Source organism: Phocoena phocoena, chromosome 5 (assembly GCF_963924675.1).
Source record: "Phocoena phocoena chromosome 5, mPhoPho1.1, whole genome shotgun sequence".
Taxonomy (NCBI): domain Eukaryota; kingdom Metazoa; phylum Chordata; class Mammalia; order Artiodactyla; family Phocoenidae; genus Phocoena; species Phocoena phocoena.
In genome coordinates this window covers 5,455,964-5,473,402 of record NC_089223.1, presented here as the reverse complement: position 1 = coordinate 5,473,402, position 17,439 = coordinate 5,455,964, and positions in this window count along the sequence as shown.

The window sequence follows — 17,439 nt, the reverse complement described above, 5'->3', positions numbered from 1 at the left end:
CATTCTCTACATCTATATCTTTATTCCAGTCCTGCCCCTAGGTTAATTAGAAGCTTTTCTTTTTTTTTTAGATTCCATGTATATGTGTTAGCATAAGGTATTTGTTTTTCTCTTTATGACATACTTCACTCTGTATGACAGATTCTAGGTCCATCCACCTCACTACAAATGACCAAATTTCGTTCCTTTTTATGGCTGAGTAATATTCCATTGTATATATATGCCACATCTTCTTTATCCATTCATCTGTCAAAGAACAGGGAGTGTTCTAATTTCATTCTTTTACATGTAGCTGTTCAGTTTTCCTAGCACCACTTATTGAAGAGGCTGTCTTTTCTCCATTGTATATTTTTATTTTCTTTGCCATAAATTAGGTGGCCATAGGTGCATTGGTTTATCTCTGGGCTTTCTATCCTGTACCATGGACTTACATTTCTGTTTTCATGCCAGTACCATACTGGCTTGATTATTGTAGCTTTGTAATATAGTGTGAAGTTGGGGAGCCTGATTCCTCCAGCTCCATTTTTCTTTGTCAAGATTCCTTTTGCTATTCGGGGTCTTTTGTGTTTCCATACAAATTGTAAAATTTTTGTTCTAATTCTGTGAAGAATGCCATCAGTAATTTGAAAGGGATTGCATTGAATCTGTAGATTGCTTTGGGTAGTATAGTCATTTTCACAATATCAGTTCTTCCAATCCAAGAACATCATATATTGGTATATTTCTCCATCTGTTTGTGTCATCTCTGATTTCTTTCATAGTGTTTTACACTTTTCAGAGTACAGATATTTTACCTCCTTATGTAGGTTTATTCCTAGGTATTTAAATCTTTTTCTTGTGATGTTAAATGGGATTTTTTCCTTAATTTCTCTTTCTGATCTTTCTTTTTTAGTGTATAGGAATGCAAGAGATTTCTGTGAATTAATTTTGTATCCTGCAACATTACCTGATTCGTTGATTAGCTCTAGTAGTTTTCTGGTGGCATCTTTAGGATTTTCTATGTATAGTAGCATGTCATCTGCAAACAGTGACAGTTTTACTTCTTCTTTTCCAATTCGTATTCCTTTTATTTCCTTTTTTTCCCTTTGATTGCCTTGGCTAGGACTTCTAATACTATGTTTAATAATAGTGGCGACAGTGGACATCCTTGTCTTGTTCCTGATCTTAGAGGAATTGCTTTCAGTTTTTCACCATTGAGAATGATGTTTGTTGAGGGTTTGTCATATATGGCTTTTATTATGTTGAGGTAAGTTCCCTCTGTGCCCACTTTCTGGAGAGTTTTTATCATAAATGGGTGTTGAATGCTGTCAAAAGCTTTTTCTGCATCTATTGAGATGATCATATGGTTTTATTCTTCAGTTTGTTAATATGGTGTTTCACATTGATTTGCGTATATTGAAGATTCCTTGCATTCCTGAGATCAATCCCACTTGATCACGATGTATGATCCTTTTAATGTGCTGTTGAATTCTGTTTACTAGTATTTTGTTGAGGATTTTTGCATCAATGTTCATCAGTGATATTGGTCTGTAATTTTCTTTTTTGTGATATCTTTGTCTAGTTTTGGTATCAGGGTGATGGTGGCCTTGTAGCACGAATTTGGGAGTGTTCCTCCCTCTGCAAATTTTTGGAAGCGTTTAAGAAGGATAAGTGTTAGCTCTTCTCTAAATGTTTGATAGAATTCACCTGTGAATCCGTCTGGTCCTGGACTTTTGTTTGTTGGGAGATTTTAAATTACAGTTTCAATTTCACTACTTGTGATCAGTCTGTTTATGTTTTCTAATTCTTCCTGGTTCAGTCTTGGAAAGTTGTAGCTTTCCAAGAATTTGTCCATTTCTTCCAGGTTATCCATTTTATTGGCATATAGTTGCTTGCAGTAGTCTCTTATGATCCTTTGTATTTCTGCAGTGTCCGTTGTAACGTCTCCTTTTTCATTTCTAATTTTGTTAAGTTCTCTCCCTTTTTTTCTTGATGAGTCTGGCTAAAGGTTTATCAGTTTTGTTTATCTCCTCAAAGAACCAACTTTTCTTTGTTCTTCTTTCCCTAGTTGCTTTAGGTGTAAGGTTAGATTGTTTATCTGAGATTTTTCTTGTTTCTTGAGGTGAGATTGTATTGTTATAAACTTCACTCTTAGAACTGCTTTTGCTGCATCCTATAGGTTTTGGGTCATCATGTTTTTATTGTCATTTTTTTCTATGTATTTTTTTATTTCCTCTTTGATTTCTTCAGTGATCTCTTGGTTATTTAGGAGCACACTGTTTAGCCTCTATGTGTTTGTGTTTTTTACAGTTTTTTTCCTGCAATTGATTTCCAGTCTCATAGCGTTGTGGTCAGAAAAGATGCTTGATACGATTTCAATTTTCTTCATTTTTCCAAGACTTGATTTGTGACCCAAGATGTGATCTATCCTGGAGAATGTTCCATGTACACTTGAGAAGAAAGTGTATTCTGCCACTTTTGGGTGGAATGTCCTATAAATATCAATTAAATCTCTTTGGTCTATTGTGTTATTTAAAGCTTGTGTTTCCTTATTAATTTTCTGTCTGGATGATCTGTCCATTGGTGTAAGTGGGGTGTTAAAGTCCCCTACTATTATTGTGTTCCTGTTGATTTCCCCTTTCATGGTTGTTAACATTTGCCTTATGTATTGAGGTGCTCCTGTGTTGGGCACATATATATTTATAATCGTTATATCTTCTTCTTGGATTGATCCCTTGATCATTATGTAGGGCCTTTCCTTATCTCTTGTAACAGTCTTTATTTTAAAGTCTCCTTTATCCGAGATGAGTATTGGTACTCCAGCTTTCTTGTGATTCCCATATGTGTGGAATATCTTTTTCCATCCCCTCACTTTCAGTCTGTATGTGTGCCTAGGTCTAAAGTGCATCTCTTGTAGGCAGCATATATATGGGTCTTGTTTTTGTTTCCATTCAGCCGGTCTGTGTCTTTTGGTTGGGGCATTTAATCCATTTACATTCAAGGCAGTTATTGATATGTATGTTCCTATTGCCATTTTCTTAATTATTTGGGTTTGTTCTTGTAGGTCTTTTTCTTTTCTTGTGTTTCCCACCTAGAGAAGTTCTTTTAGCATTTGTTGTAAGGCTTGTTTGGTGGTGCTTAAAGGGCAAGTGCTACAACCAAGTTTACTCTACCTAGCAAGGATTTCATTCAGATTCAACAGAGAAATCAAAAGCTTTACAGTTAAGCAAAAGCTAAGAGAATTCAGCCTATATCTTTTTGATTTAATGTTTCCGTGTTCTCTGGATAAATACCTACAAGTGATATAGGTGTTTTATTCTTAATTTTTTGAGAAATCTCCATACTGTTTGGTACAGTAGCTGTACCAATTTAAAACCCCACCAATAGTGTACAAGTGTTCCCATTTGAGAACAACATAGATGGATCTTGAGGGTATTATGTTATGTTAAGTAATCCAGAAGTAAAAAAAGCAATACTGTATGATTTCACTCAGAGTGGAAACCAAAGCAAAACAAAACCAATGAACAAGCAAAATAAAACAAAACAAAACTCAGGTAAAGAGAACAGATTAGTGGTTACCAGAGAGAAAGGGGTTTGGGGGTGAGTGAAATGGATGAAAGTGTTCATTGTTATGGTGATAGATGGCAGCTATGCTTGTGATGATGATCACTGTGTAATGTATACAGATGTTGTACACCTGAAACTTATATAATAATAATTTTAAAATCTGCAATCTTATGTAACCTCAGTTGTCTGCCATTCTATTTAAAATTGCTTCAGTTCCCTTTCCAAGTTTATTTTTATCTGTTGGCTGTATCACCTCCCTCCCCCTCCCCCATTTTTTTATTGTGCCAAAATACACAAAACATAAAAATTACTACTTAACCATTTTGAAGTTTATAGTTTAGTGATAGCAAGTACATTCATATCATTTTGCAGTCAACACCACCATCCATCCTAATGGGTGTTTTTAACTACCATAAATTATGTGATGAATTTACCTGTTTGTTATTTTTTCTCTCTCTTAAAAGTTAAACTATGTGAGTGTAGGCTTGCTTTTCCCCGGTTTATTCAATGTGCTATACACCGTGTCTAGACTGTGCGTGGCAGGTGTTAAGGAAATAACGGTTGAATGAATGAATGAGTTAATGAACGAGCGAGTGAGTGAATTGGGTTAGATTTTATTTTCTTATAGGTATCTTTGTTAACCATAGGAATATGATGGATTAACAAGTTAAAGATTTAGGAAAAGCAGAATACTATACATAAGTAATAGTTTGGTGTTTGGAAGGGAAGTAAACATTGAAACCTCTACACTAGTAATTTTTTTTTTTTCTTTTTGCGGTACGCGGGCCTCTCATTGTTGTGGCCTCTCCCGTTGCGGAGCACAGGCTCTGGACGCGCAGGCTCAGCGGCCATGGCTCACGGGCCCAGCTGCTCCGTGGCATGTGGGATCTTCCCGGACTGGGGCACGAACCCGTGTCCCCTGCATCGGCAGGCAGACTCCCAACCACTGCACCACCAGGGAAGCCCTACACTAGGAATTTTAAACAAGAATTTGGTTATTAGAATGAAAGTTTTGTTACTTCAATTTACTATGTGAAGTTAAATAATTTATTTAATCAAATTTATTAGATTTGTAAGAGCTGTTTATGTAATCATGCAGAATCTATTTGAAGACAACTGATGTACTTGAGGAGATAAACTACATTAAACTTTTAAATGCAACTTGAAATGTTGAAGGTGTTTGTCTAAGCAGTTCCAAATATTATTCAAAGATCTCTTAAAAATGATTATTAAAATTTACTAGTCTTACAAGTGAATAATAAGATTATGAGGTGAAATTAATTGCTTAAGAAAGTATCAGGGTTTTAAAATTGTAAAGTTGACAGATTGAGTATACACAAGGTAAACTTCTGAAGTTTCTTTCCTATGTATAAAACTATCTGAGAGGACACCAAAAGAACTCACATCAACTGTACAAATATAGTACTTTGAATGATGCTTTTCAAGCAAAAGTGTAACTTTTCACATTAAACTCTGTATGTTCAGGTAATATCTATTTGGAAGATTGCTTTTTTTTGGATAGGACCACGATCTGTTGTCATAAAAAGAGGACTCTTTATAATACTTAAATTTATCTGGTCTAGTTCAACAGTTCATCATATCGCTATTGAATACAATAAATCAAGGAAACTTGCTTTAAAATAAAAACTACCAAAATGTAAATAAACAGAAACCATCAGCCACTCTAAATATCATTTAGCAAAATGCACATTCTTCTTTAATTATCCATTATTATTTTCATCACTTTTAAGAAAGTTTTGAAGAGTAGGTAGAATGCAATGAATAAAAGAAAACATATTACAATAGAAATAGTACCATGTTAATTAATGAATATTTTACCATGTTGAAAATATAGTTAGAATTTATTAAATGCTTCCCAAATTTCTACTTTTCCCAGTTTACTCATATTTAGTGCATCTTTGCATTTTTCAATATGTAAACTACATGAAGCTTATAACTGCAATAGCTTATCATAATTCCAGAGAAAGAATAAATTATTGTGGAAATACTATAAACTGAGTCTGGCTCTGATTTAAGATATACAAACCTTTGGAAACTATTTTAAGGACTGAAGGCAAATAATTGCCTGAACCACAGGCAATCTAATTCTTGGCTAACCTGAGTTACTTGTATTACTTGTTTTCTTAATATTGTTCTTCTTACTATTTTTCTCCAATTAAAAATTTCCAGAATTTCAGAGGTGATTGCTTTGCCCTACTTGATGTTGGTAAGAACACATGTACAATATTGTGCTAAGTTTGAGGAGAACATTGAAAATCTAGAGAATGCCCCCTGCTTTCATGCATTCATTCACTCATGTGTATATCAAGCACTTATTGAACATTTACATGGTCCAGGAAGCATAAAAGGCACTAGTTAAGGTGGGGAACGTCCTTCTGAGGAGTTTGAAATCTATTTAAGGCAACTTCGGACAGCTTGCTCATTTTCCCCTGGGATGACCTCTAGAAGATATACCATCAACAAGGGTATTATCAAAGTTTGCATAATCGTGAAATGGAACAAACTACCTGCAGAACCTTCAAGAGAAAACTGTCACCTACAGAGCATCCTTAACCACACAATTCCCAGAGAGTTGTATTTAATGCCACAGACTAGCTTGCAGTTGCTATATGTCATTAAAAAAAAAAAAGGACATATACTATTTCTGGACCAGACGTTATTTGATACTTTGCTATGAGACCAAATTTTTAGATCACTAAGATACAGACGCAAAAAATAAATGTTTTGACTCTTTATGGTCCTACTGGAAAAAAAAAAAGTATTTTCAGTAATTCTAATCCTAAGAACAAGACATTCTGGACGAAAATAAAATGAAACAAAATAAAATCTATTTGAAGGCATAGGAAAGCTGCCAAATAGCAAATATTCGTGAGACCAAGATCCTGGAGAGAATTAAGTTCAGAGAGGTGAGTCCAGTATTGTCAATTCCAAACGTAATTATGTGGGCTGCAAACTGAGACTTTGATAGACCCATGAAGTTCTGGTAACAAAAAACTGGCTTTTAGGGACTACAAAGTAGGAAGAAGCCTAGCAAATATTACAGGTTTTATGCTACTACCTTGGAGAGCTCCACCCTAGGAATCAAGGGTGAATCAGAAATAAGGCTCAAATTAGAATCATTTCAACCCCTGATTAGATTAAGATGACATGGGATTCCTAGCACTTTAGTAGAAGAAAATTAAATTCTCTCTGTGGGAAAATATCATCCAGAGATTCAAGTTATCTATACTTTTTCATTAAAATGTCTGACATTAAAAGAAAAATCACCCAGTATAACAGAATCAAAAGAGAACAAATGAATCAAAATATAGGTCAGAGAAAACATCCAAACTGAAGTATGAGAGACATAATGATAGAAAATACATAAAAGAGCACAAGAAACATGTAACGTGGTTAAAGGGTCTATCACATGTGAAATTGGAGTCCCGGAAAGAGAAGACAGAGGGCATTTAGACAGTAGTAATATTTCAAAAGATAATGCCTGAGATTTTTTCCAAAACTGGTTCTCATGATGAAGAGCTGAGAAAAATCCCCTGTGGCTCAGACAGGGGCAAGGAAAGAGTACTCCTTGTGAAAAACACTGAGTGTGTTCTCCATAATAAAGACCTACTCTCTAGAGAAAAAAAATCACAGCAGAACTTTATCCCAAGTGGGGGAAGGGCACTTATTTCACTGTAGTCCCCTCTAGAATTTCTGTCTCACATACAGGGGGAAGTTCTTGGGAAGGTAACCCTCCAAGAACACAGACCCACCTAAAGACTGAGATTTAATTTTAGGGTCATAGAATGCTTACCCTCCCCCACACCTTAGTACATACCATCAGGGGCTCCAATATAACAATAGTGGATTAGGCTGGAAGAGCTGTGAGACATAGACTCTCTCTAAGGAGGACCACTACTTAGGAAAGCCTAAAGTCAACAGGGGAGAAAGAAAAAAAAAAAAAAAGAGGATTTTAGAGAAATTTGAAGCCTCTGGTACTTACAGCACTGACATAGACATTAAACACAAGTGAGTTCCTAGCCCGACTAATATAAAACCTCACCCTGAAGACTGTTTACCTGTCTTATTACCTGATATATCATGTCTGGCTTTTAATAAAAATATTACAAGGCATGCTAAAAAGCCAGAAAGACCAGTGTGAAGAGGCAACGCAAGCATCAGAACCAGGCTTAGATATGACACATATGTTGAAATTATGGGACAGGGAATTTAAAATACTATGCTGAATATGTTAAATGCTCTAATGGAAAAGGTAGACAACATGCAAGAACAGATGGGTAATATAGAGATGGAAAATCTAAGAAAGAATCAAAAGGAAACTTTAGAAATAAAATACACTTAGAAATGAAGAATGCCTTTGATAAGCTCATCAGTAGACTGGATGTGAGATCAGTGAGCTTGAGATAGGTTCACAGAAAATTTCCCAACAAAATGCAAAGAAAAGGGTAAAAGAGCAGAATAAAATATCAAAGAACTGTGGGACAATTTCAAAAGGTGTAACATATGTGTAATTGGCACACCAAACAGAGAAGAAAGAAAAAATGGAGCAGAAGAAATATTTAAAGTCATAATGACTAAGAACTTTCCAAAAGTACTGACAGATAGCAAATCACAGATCTAGAAAGCTCAGAGAATACTGACTGGGTATATTCACCCAAAGGGGGATGTCTGACAATCCACTGAGTAGGAATAAATAAATCTTTAGAGCTTCCCTTTATATTTATTTTTTAATTGCAAGAATTTTGGAAAAAAATAAACTTTACAAATATTGCCTATAGATTGACCCTGTTGTCCTCATTCTGTCTTTAGATTAGTACTTATTTCCCTGTAATAAGAGAGGTATGATTTTTTCAATTAATTAATTTTTATTGGCATATAGTTGCTTTACAATGTTGAGTTAGTTTCTGTTGTGCCGCAAAGTGAATCTGCCATATGTACACATATATCCCCTCTTTTTTGGATTTCCTTCCCATTTAGGTTACCACAGAGCATTGAGTAGTGTTCCCTGTGCTATACAGTAGAGTCTCATTAGTTATCTATTTTATACATAGTTGTGTATATACGTCAATCCCAATCTCCCATTCACCCCCCCCCCTTCCCCCTTGGTATCCATACATTTGTTCTCTGCGTCTGTGTCTCTATTTCTGCCTTGCATCCTAAGGGGAGGATGACAGTCCCCCAGGACAGGGGGCTTCATAGCAGAGTGCACCCTGTGCTTTACTTGAAGTATACGGTAACACATTGAATTTTAAGTGTGACTTAAGTGGATTTATGGCTTACATATGGTTTTACGATATGTGATATATGATAGATGGTTTTAACTAAAGTAGCTCTCGTAACATGTACAAGCAGCTTTAAAATATTATTCTAAGAAACCAGTGATACTAGTAAAGCAATTGTGATGCTAGTAAAGCAAGCAAGAAATAAGCAAGGATACTGGTAAAGCAGCAACGGCAGAGCTGAACCTCCTGTTTCTTAGTAAGAGCTCTTTTTACAGTTAACAATACAGTATTATATAATTCAAAGCAGTTAAGAGACAAGATCTTAAATGTTTTCATCATAGAAAAGAAATGATAACTTTGTAAGATGATGGAGGTGTTAGCTAACCATCATACTGCAATGTATAAAGGTACATTGTTACCGAATCAGGTCCAGCTGCTCATCACTCAAAAATTAATACTTGGGCTTCCCTGGTGGCGCAGTGGTTGAGAGTCCGCCTGCCGATGCAGGGGACACGGGTTCGTGCCCTGGTCCGGGAAGATCCCACATGCTGCGGAGCGGCTGGGCTCGTGAGCCATGGCCGCTGAGCCTGCGCGTCCAGAGCCTGTGCTCCGCAACGGGAGAGGCCACAACAGTGAGAGGCCCGCGTACCGCAAAAAAAAAAAAAAAAAATTAAGCCTCCCGAGCATCGAGAGACTAAGCCCTTAATTTCTTTTACTCCCTGGACTAAAGCTGAACTGTGAGCCATAGTCAAAGATTTTCCCAAAATAACCCAAGATCCTGCCAGAAATAGTGAGGAATTTAATTTAGTCATTCAGATGTATCAACCTGGTTTCTCTGACTTTCATCAGCTAGTTTATATGCTTGTTGGTGAAGGCCAGACCCGCATTGGATGAAAACCAGTAATTGGGAAAGTCCTGACAGGTCTCTAGAATTACACCTAGGAGACCATCCACTAACTTATTATATGATCAGCCTCAAGCAATTGCTAGGTATGTTCATCAGGACATTTTTTCAAAGCTTGTTAACTGGAACAAAATTCAGGCTCGCACATAAAATCTGATGAACCTGTTCATGACTATTCTATCGACTTCAGATTATTTATTTATTTATTTGCGGTACGCGGGCCTCTCACTGTTGTGGCTCCTCTTGTTGCAGAGCACAGGCTCCGGACACACAGGCTCAGTGGCCATGGCTCACGGGCCCAGACGCTCCGCGACATGTGGGATCTTTCCGGACCGGGGCACGAACCCATGTCCCCTGCATCGGCAGGCAGACTCTCAACCACTGCGCCACCAGGGAAGCCCGACTTCAGATTATTTTTAAAGGAAATTCTGGTCTTCCTTCAGATATTGGTTCCACCCAAGTAGCTGTTAATTCTATGTTTATTATTGGGCTGAACCAGGACCTTTCATTTCTAGTAAAAAGGACCAGTAATAAATGTGAAACTATGTCCACTTCAGATTTAATCTACCAAACCAGCACTCTTACACTCTAGACATGTTACCTCAAAGGAAGACCACCAAAAATCTTAATTTTCAACTGCAATAAATGAGGCTCCTGAATGAAACAAAAATTCTCCTATTTTTTGCTATCATTGCAAAGAGCCAGGACATAGGAAAAGAGACTGTTACAAATCTAAGGGCTTTAAGCACCTTCAGCCCTCCAACCAGCCTTTCATGCGTCCTCCCAACTCCCAACAATGAGGCTCTGAGAAACCACAGGGGTCTTCCCAATCTTCCCTCTTAATTGGTTTGGAGAAACATCTCTCCAGATTGGGGATGAATCTCTTCCAGTCCTAAGTGACACCAGAGCCACACACTTGGTGTTCAACCCCATTATTGTAAAGCAGCCCCTGCCTCAGAATACTAAAACAGTTCAAATAGTGGGGATCTCTAATGAACCTCAAGAGGTTCCTGTCTCTGAACCTGTTCCCTTTTGTTTAGGCCCTTTGAGAGATACACACCCTTTTCCCCTTTGTTACTCTGACCCTATCTATTTATTAGGCTTCTTGGAAAACTATCATGCTGGAATGTCTTTCTCCCAAAAGGGGAAAATAATTCTAGAATTTGACAGTAGTCATCAAAGTAACCAGCCAAGTGAATTAAATGACCCTTTGACACCTTTTATTTGCTCCATCTCTGATGGTACTAGAGCAGATTCTGGAAACACTTATCATTTGTTCCTACTGAATCAGCTACTAACCTCCTTATGGGGAAAATCTCCAACTGATGTTAGCAAAATTCACCGCACACCTCCCATCATGATTCAGATAGATACCTCAAAATCTCTACCCAGAATTAATCAATATCCTATAGGATAAAGAGTCCTTTACCATAAGGACGTAAGGCATAAAGCCCATAATAGAAGATTACAGGGCTCAAGGCCTCTTATCCCTGTACTAGCCCCTGTCACACTCTCATTTCACTATTAAGAAAACTTAAGGACTAAGGATGGAGGTTTGTCTGGGACCTCTGAGCAATAAACGACATTGTTATCCCTTGACACCCTGTTGTTCCTAATCTCATACTAACATTCATTCCCACCAGAAGTAAATTCTTCACTGTAACTGATTTGTGCAGTGCATTCTTTCATATTCCAGTTGATGAAGCTACCTGATATCTTTTTGCGTTCACTTGGGAAGAGAAATATTCACCTGTACACCTGATACTAATATAATACTGTAAATCAGTTATACATTGTCGACTGAAACAAAAATGCACAACCTAAAAGTTGAGAATTATGTTTTATTTGGTGGACATACTGAGGATGTAAGCCCAGAAGACCCCTCTCAGATAGCTCTGAGGACTGTTCTGAAGAGGTAAGGCGGTAGCCAGGTATATAGGGATTTTTGCAAAAACAACAGCAACATCAAAAAAGCAAAACAACAACAAAACACAAAACAAACAAAAAAACCCAAAACAGGTAGCTAGAAATCAAAAGATGACTCTTAATTAAAGAAAACCAGACATCTCAAACTAAGAGTTTAGTGCTTTTCTGTGTATGGGAAGAAGCAAGAGTCTGGGCTCATTGAAATCATTCCTATGATGTGTACCTTAACGATCTAGGGCCAGTGTCCTGCTTCTCTCCATCCTGAATCTCCTCAGGGTGCACAGTCTGGGGTTCCTACTGTGGCCCATGGCTTGATGGCCACAACATCCCTTTGTTTACCAATATGGCAAGCAACATTCCTTGTCCACAACATCTATTTCAAAAAAGGAAAAGAAAAAGAAAAGAGTCCAGATGTAGAATCAGGCCTACCTGGGGTGACATGCCAGCTCCCATCCAACCAGCACTGTGATCTTGGGTATGTTTATTAACCTACCTAAGCCTGTTTCTTTGTGTGTGAAAAGAGGATAATAATACTTTGCAAAGATTAAATATGATATTTATAAATAGATTAGCATAGTGATTGGTACCTGGAGATGTATCTTCCTGTTCAAAATCAAATGGGGGAAAAAAGCAAGAACAAGGAAATAACTTTTTTACGATTTTATGATTCACATTTGCTTCATCTTAATTTGTGCTTAATACTTAATCCACAACACTTGGAATAATTGTGTTTTTATTTTTTTTTTCCCTAAAGTAAGAATGATGTTAAGATGTCGTGATCCTTTTATATAACCCGATAATTTTTTTTGGCATTGTGAATAATTTCACTCCCTAATTTATCTGTGTGCAGTCGACATATTTAGGTATTGATCTTAATTATGTTTAATAATATAAAAAGCTAATCCATGTGTTGAGTGATACAGCTCTACAGAAAAACAAAGACAAACAAACAAACCAAAAAAGAACAAAAATATTTTATCTGGACAGTAATGTCTTAAGGTTATACTGACAGTCCTTCTTATTTCTTACAAATCCTGAAGTCTGATCTGGATGATATAAAGTCCCTAGAGGTTCTCTTTGTTGCAGTATGTGGATGATTTGCTTCTTTGCTCTCCTTCTTAAGCTTCTTCACAGGGAGACAGCATCCACTTCCTAGAGCTTTCAGGCTTAAAGATACAAAAAGTCTCCAAAGAAAGACTGCAGTTTTCCCAAACTCAGATTTGGTACTTAGGGGATCTGATATCAGAACAAGATCCACATGACATCATGGTGTCCTCAGTTTCCAAAAACCCAAAACTAAACACCAACTGTAAGGTTTTCTCAGGATAGTTGGTTATTGCCAAAATTGGATTCCAAATTTCTTCCTTATGGCCAAGCCTTTACATGTTTTCCTCAACAGTAACAACGTTGACCCAATTTTATAGGAAGAACTTGACAACATAGCCTTCAAGACTTCAAATGAGAGTTGGATGAACCCACCTGCCCTTGGGCATCCCAATTATCAGATTTCCTTTCTCCATTTTGTGTATGAAAAGAAGGGAACACCCTTGGGGTACTCACCCGAAAACATGGGGACCACCATCGACCCATAGGGTATTATAGCCTACAACTGGACCCTGTGGCATGGGGATACTCCCCTTGTCATAAAGCCATTATGAAAACTGCCCTTTTGCTTAATATCTCCAAGAAAATCATGGGATTCCCTTTAACCATTTTTGTACCTCATGCAATAGAATCTCCCCTGAATTCTCATCGCACTCAACATTTCTCAGTCAGCAGCCTCAACTCCCATGAAGTTCCTTTTAACTGCCCCTCACAAAACTGTTTTATATCGTAATAATCTTAACCTGGATACTCTTCTTCCCTCCATCACTGACAAAATCCCTCTCGACTGCTTAATGCTGACAGACCACTCCTGGCTCTTCGTAATGATCTACAGAAAACTCCTGTGGGTATCCCTGACCTCAAATGGTTCACTGATGGTTCTTATTTAAAAGGTGACAATAACAAATATTGTGCTATGTATGCTATTACAACTCCTTTTAACGTTATTGAGGCAATACCTTTACCTCTGGATACTTTGGCCTGACCACCTAAATTATACAATCTTACAGGGGCTTGTACTTTAGCCAGGGACAAACCTGCCAATATTTATACGGATGGCAGATATGCTTTTGGAGTAGGTCATGATTTTGGAATGTTATGGAAGCAATGTGTCTTCCTTGCTTCCAGTGGAGATAAAATTTAAAATGGCCCCTATGTTCAGGAATTATTGGATGCAATAATTTTACATGCCACTTTAGCTTTTATTAAGATCTAAAAGCATTCTAAACGTCACTGTCTGGCGGCTACAGGAAATTACTTTGCTAGCATTTCCTCAAGGAATGCTGTCCTTAAAGGGACCAACCAGCAGCCAAGCCTCTGTCATGATTCAAAGGGATATTTCCCCAAATGAGAATTTTAAAAAACTGGCTAAAGAAGCCCAGCAATTGGCCTCAGAAAAGGTAAAACAGGACTGGAAATTCAACAATTGTTGGTTTGATAAAAGAGAAAGCCCAAGTTTGGACCAAATAACAACCCGGTTCTGGCAGACACTCTAAAATTTCTACTCCTCCCTACTGTACGTGCCTTAACCCATCAGTCTACTGACAAAATGAGAGCCTTCATGAATCAGTGTTGGTGGGGAAACATTAACAAGGCTTCAAACAGTGCCAACCTCCTTGTCTCACTATCCAAAGTACAACTCGGGGAAGCATGTTCACACTGCTCTGGGGCATTTTAAACCACCTAATGGACAACCTGAGGTCTGGAAAATGGATTTCATATAACTTCCTCCTCTCATGGACATAAATATGTTTTAGTCATGGTGTGTGTGTTTTCACACTGCACTGAAGCCTTCCCTTGAAGACAGGCTACTGCTTCTTCTGCAGCTAAGATCCTTTTTATCCCTACCTGAGGAACTCCTCTCAAACTTTATAGTGATGGAGGAACCCATTGTACCAGCCAGGTACTTTGACAAGTCTGTGCTCTTTGGCCAGCTTTGCAGCACTTTCTTTAACTGCATTATCGGAAGACTCAACTGGCAAAATCTGTAGAGGTGCTAGAAATACCCTGGCCAAAAGCATTGCCCTTGGTCCTTTTTAATCTCAGATCCACCCTTTTTGGAACTCATAAACTCTCAGCTTTGAGGTTTGTCACAGATGCTCAATGCACTTGACTGCTGCTTCTTTTGACCCACAACGGATAAAAGGAGAGACACTCCGATATTACAAAGGCCTAATTGCTTCTATTAGAAATAACCATGTTTTGGTAGAGCAACCTTTTCACAGTGTGCCCTTGAGAGACAAAGACCCTAAGCATCGTGTTTTGTAAACTGGAGATTTTGTTTATTGGAAAAGACACCTCCCATAGAACTCTCTCCACCCTCACTGGAGACACCCCTACCTGGTACTGCTAACCAACTCTTGTGTCACCAAACTCCAAGGGATAGACTCTTGGATTCACATGACACCTAAAGAAAGCGCTGGACCTTGACTGGACCTGTGCATCATCTGGTGACCTGAAAGTAAAGATTTCCTGCAACTGAAGCAGATGACGTCTGATGAGACAGCTTTCTCAAGACAGCCAGACCAAGGCTGTTGGAAGTTTGTCAGCAGACCTTTGATGATGACTTAGCACTTCAGATGATCTCCAGTGCCTATGCTCTTGATAACATATGGACTTCTCCCCCCAACCCCTCCTTGTTACTTGAATGTGACCTTAACGGGTTTCCAATCTGTGCACTTTCCCTCCAATGTGAGACACTACACCCAGGAAAGGTCCGTTCTGACACTGAGGGACAAAAAGTCAGCGAACCTAGAAAAACTAACTCTTGATCAATGATGCTTAGAGAGAGATCAAGAGGGGGAAATGTAAAAAATGTAATAAACAGAAAACTCAATTAAATAGAGTTGGGAGACCAGAAGGGGGATCTCTCACACCCTGTGACAACAGCAGAGCCCAGCAGGAAGAAGAAAGACTCCTCTTCTTTCTTGGCCAAGCCATGGATTCTTTGTTTATTACATCCCTCCCAACTTCCTTTTCCTCTCTATAAAAGCAGTCTCCTTCCCTTGCCATGCATATGGTTTGCCATGATTACAGACCCAGAACTGCAATTCTCTACTGATCCTGAATAAACCCATCTTTGCTGGAGAAATATCAGTTCATTTGTTTCAGATCAACATCAATATGAAGTTCTTCTACTTTCTTAGATTCTTAGATTCCTGGTTCTCTTTAAAAGTCCAGATCAAATGTCATACTTGTTGAAAAGTCTTCCTTCACTCTCCCATCGCTTTCTCTCTCTTTCGTATTCCTTTGGTACATCCCTCTTCTGTAGTACATGCTTGTACTATAATACATTTCTCTACTAAAGTACTTATGGCTTGCTTCCAACTTGTCTTTTTTACTAAACTGTTAGCTACTTAAGGGCAGGGACTGTGTTTTTCACCTTCCTGTATGCCCAGTTCATGACGCAGTGCATAGGCATGCTAGTAAGTAAATGATCACAGAGTGAACAACTAGGTATTTGAATTGTTCCCAAACCTATGCTTCTGGTCTTAGCCTTTCTATTCAACTCCATTCTCATATTTTCAAAGGGCTGCTGGCATTTTTCAATTGACTGTGTAGTTTTTCCTCAAACTCAACATCACAAACTCATTATGTTGTTCCAACTTCTCCATCTTTATCAGTAATACCAACTTCCTTCCAGTTTCCTTGTTAGACATTTTAGTGTACTTTGAGTCTTCTTCTGATGCTGAGGATTTCCTTTATTTCACTGACTCTAGCCTCTGTTCAGACTTTCATCACTCAATTCCTGGAAAAATACAAAACCTTTTTGGCTGGCTGGAGGGTATTCTGACTCAAATTACTTTTCTTCTTAAATTAATATGCATATCTCTGCAAGATCATCACTGAAGTATCATTTTATTCATGTCCATGTGTTGTTCTAGTTATCAAATAGTTTTGTGAATGTGTATGACACATGCCATTCTCTTGCATAAAAACTTAATTAATGTTCACATGAACTAAATGAGATAGTATTTTTATCTCTATTTTATAGATAAGGAAAATGAAATTTAGGTATGTTAGACTCTCTGCCCAAAGTCAGTTACACCAACAAGGAAATGGTAGAGCTGAGATTTGAACACAGGTCTATTTAGCTGGGAACACTGAGCTCTGCTTAATCACTGCATTAGAGAATAGTATCTCGAGTTTAAATTCCTGCCTTTTTTTGGAAAGTCTCCATGATACAGCCAATCAATCTTATTTAACTTCCTTTCACATTTCAAATATCTTTCTCGTTATCTCCTGTGCGTTGACCTTTTCACTTCAATTAAATTGTAAGCTCCAGAGACTATGCATTATTCTTGTCTTAATTTCTATGAAGGTCTAGTACTGTGGAGGGCACACAGTAAAACTCCGTGAATAATTGATAACGTCTTTGGTACAGTTCTCGGCACATATGCATGCTTAATCAGTGGTCACGACGATTATTATTTATTATTACTCGAGGGGTGGATGCATCAAGTTGAAGTCCTAACAGAAAACCAGAAAATTCTGATCTCTACCTCAATCCTAAGAACTTCTTCCTTGCCTTCCTTATGACCCAGAATTATGGTTTCTCAGGCCAAGTTAGTCATTTTAATTACATCCCACCCTTTCTGCGAAGCGGTGTCAACTATAACATCAACCAGCAGCGACACTTTTTCCACGATTAGTGCTCTCTTTAAATTGGGAGCGCTTTGGAGGAAAAAAAAAATGGAAGAGTTGTCATCGTTTTGA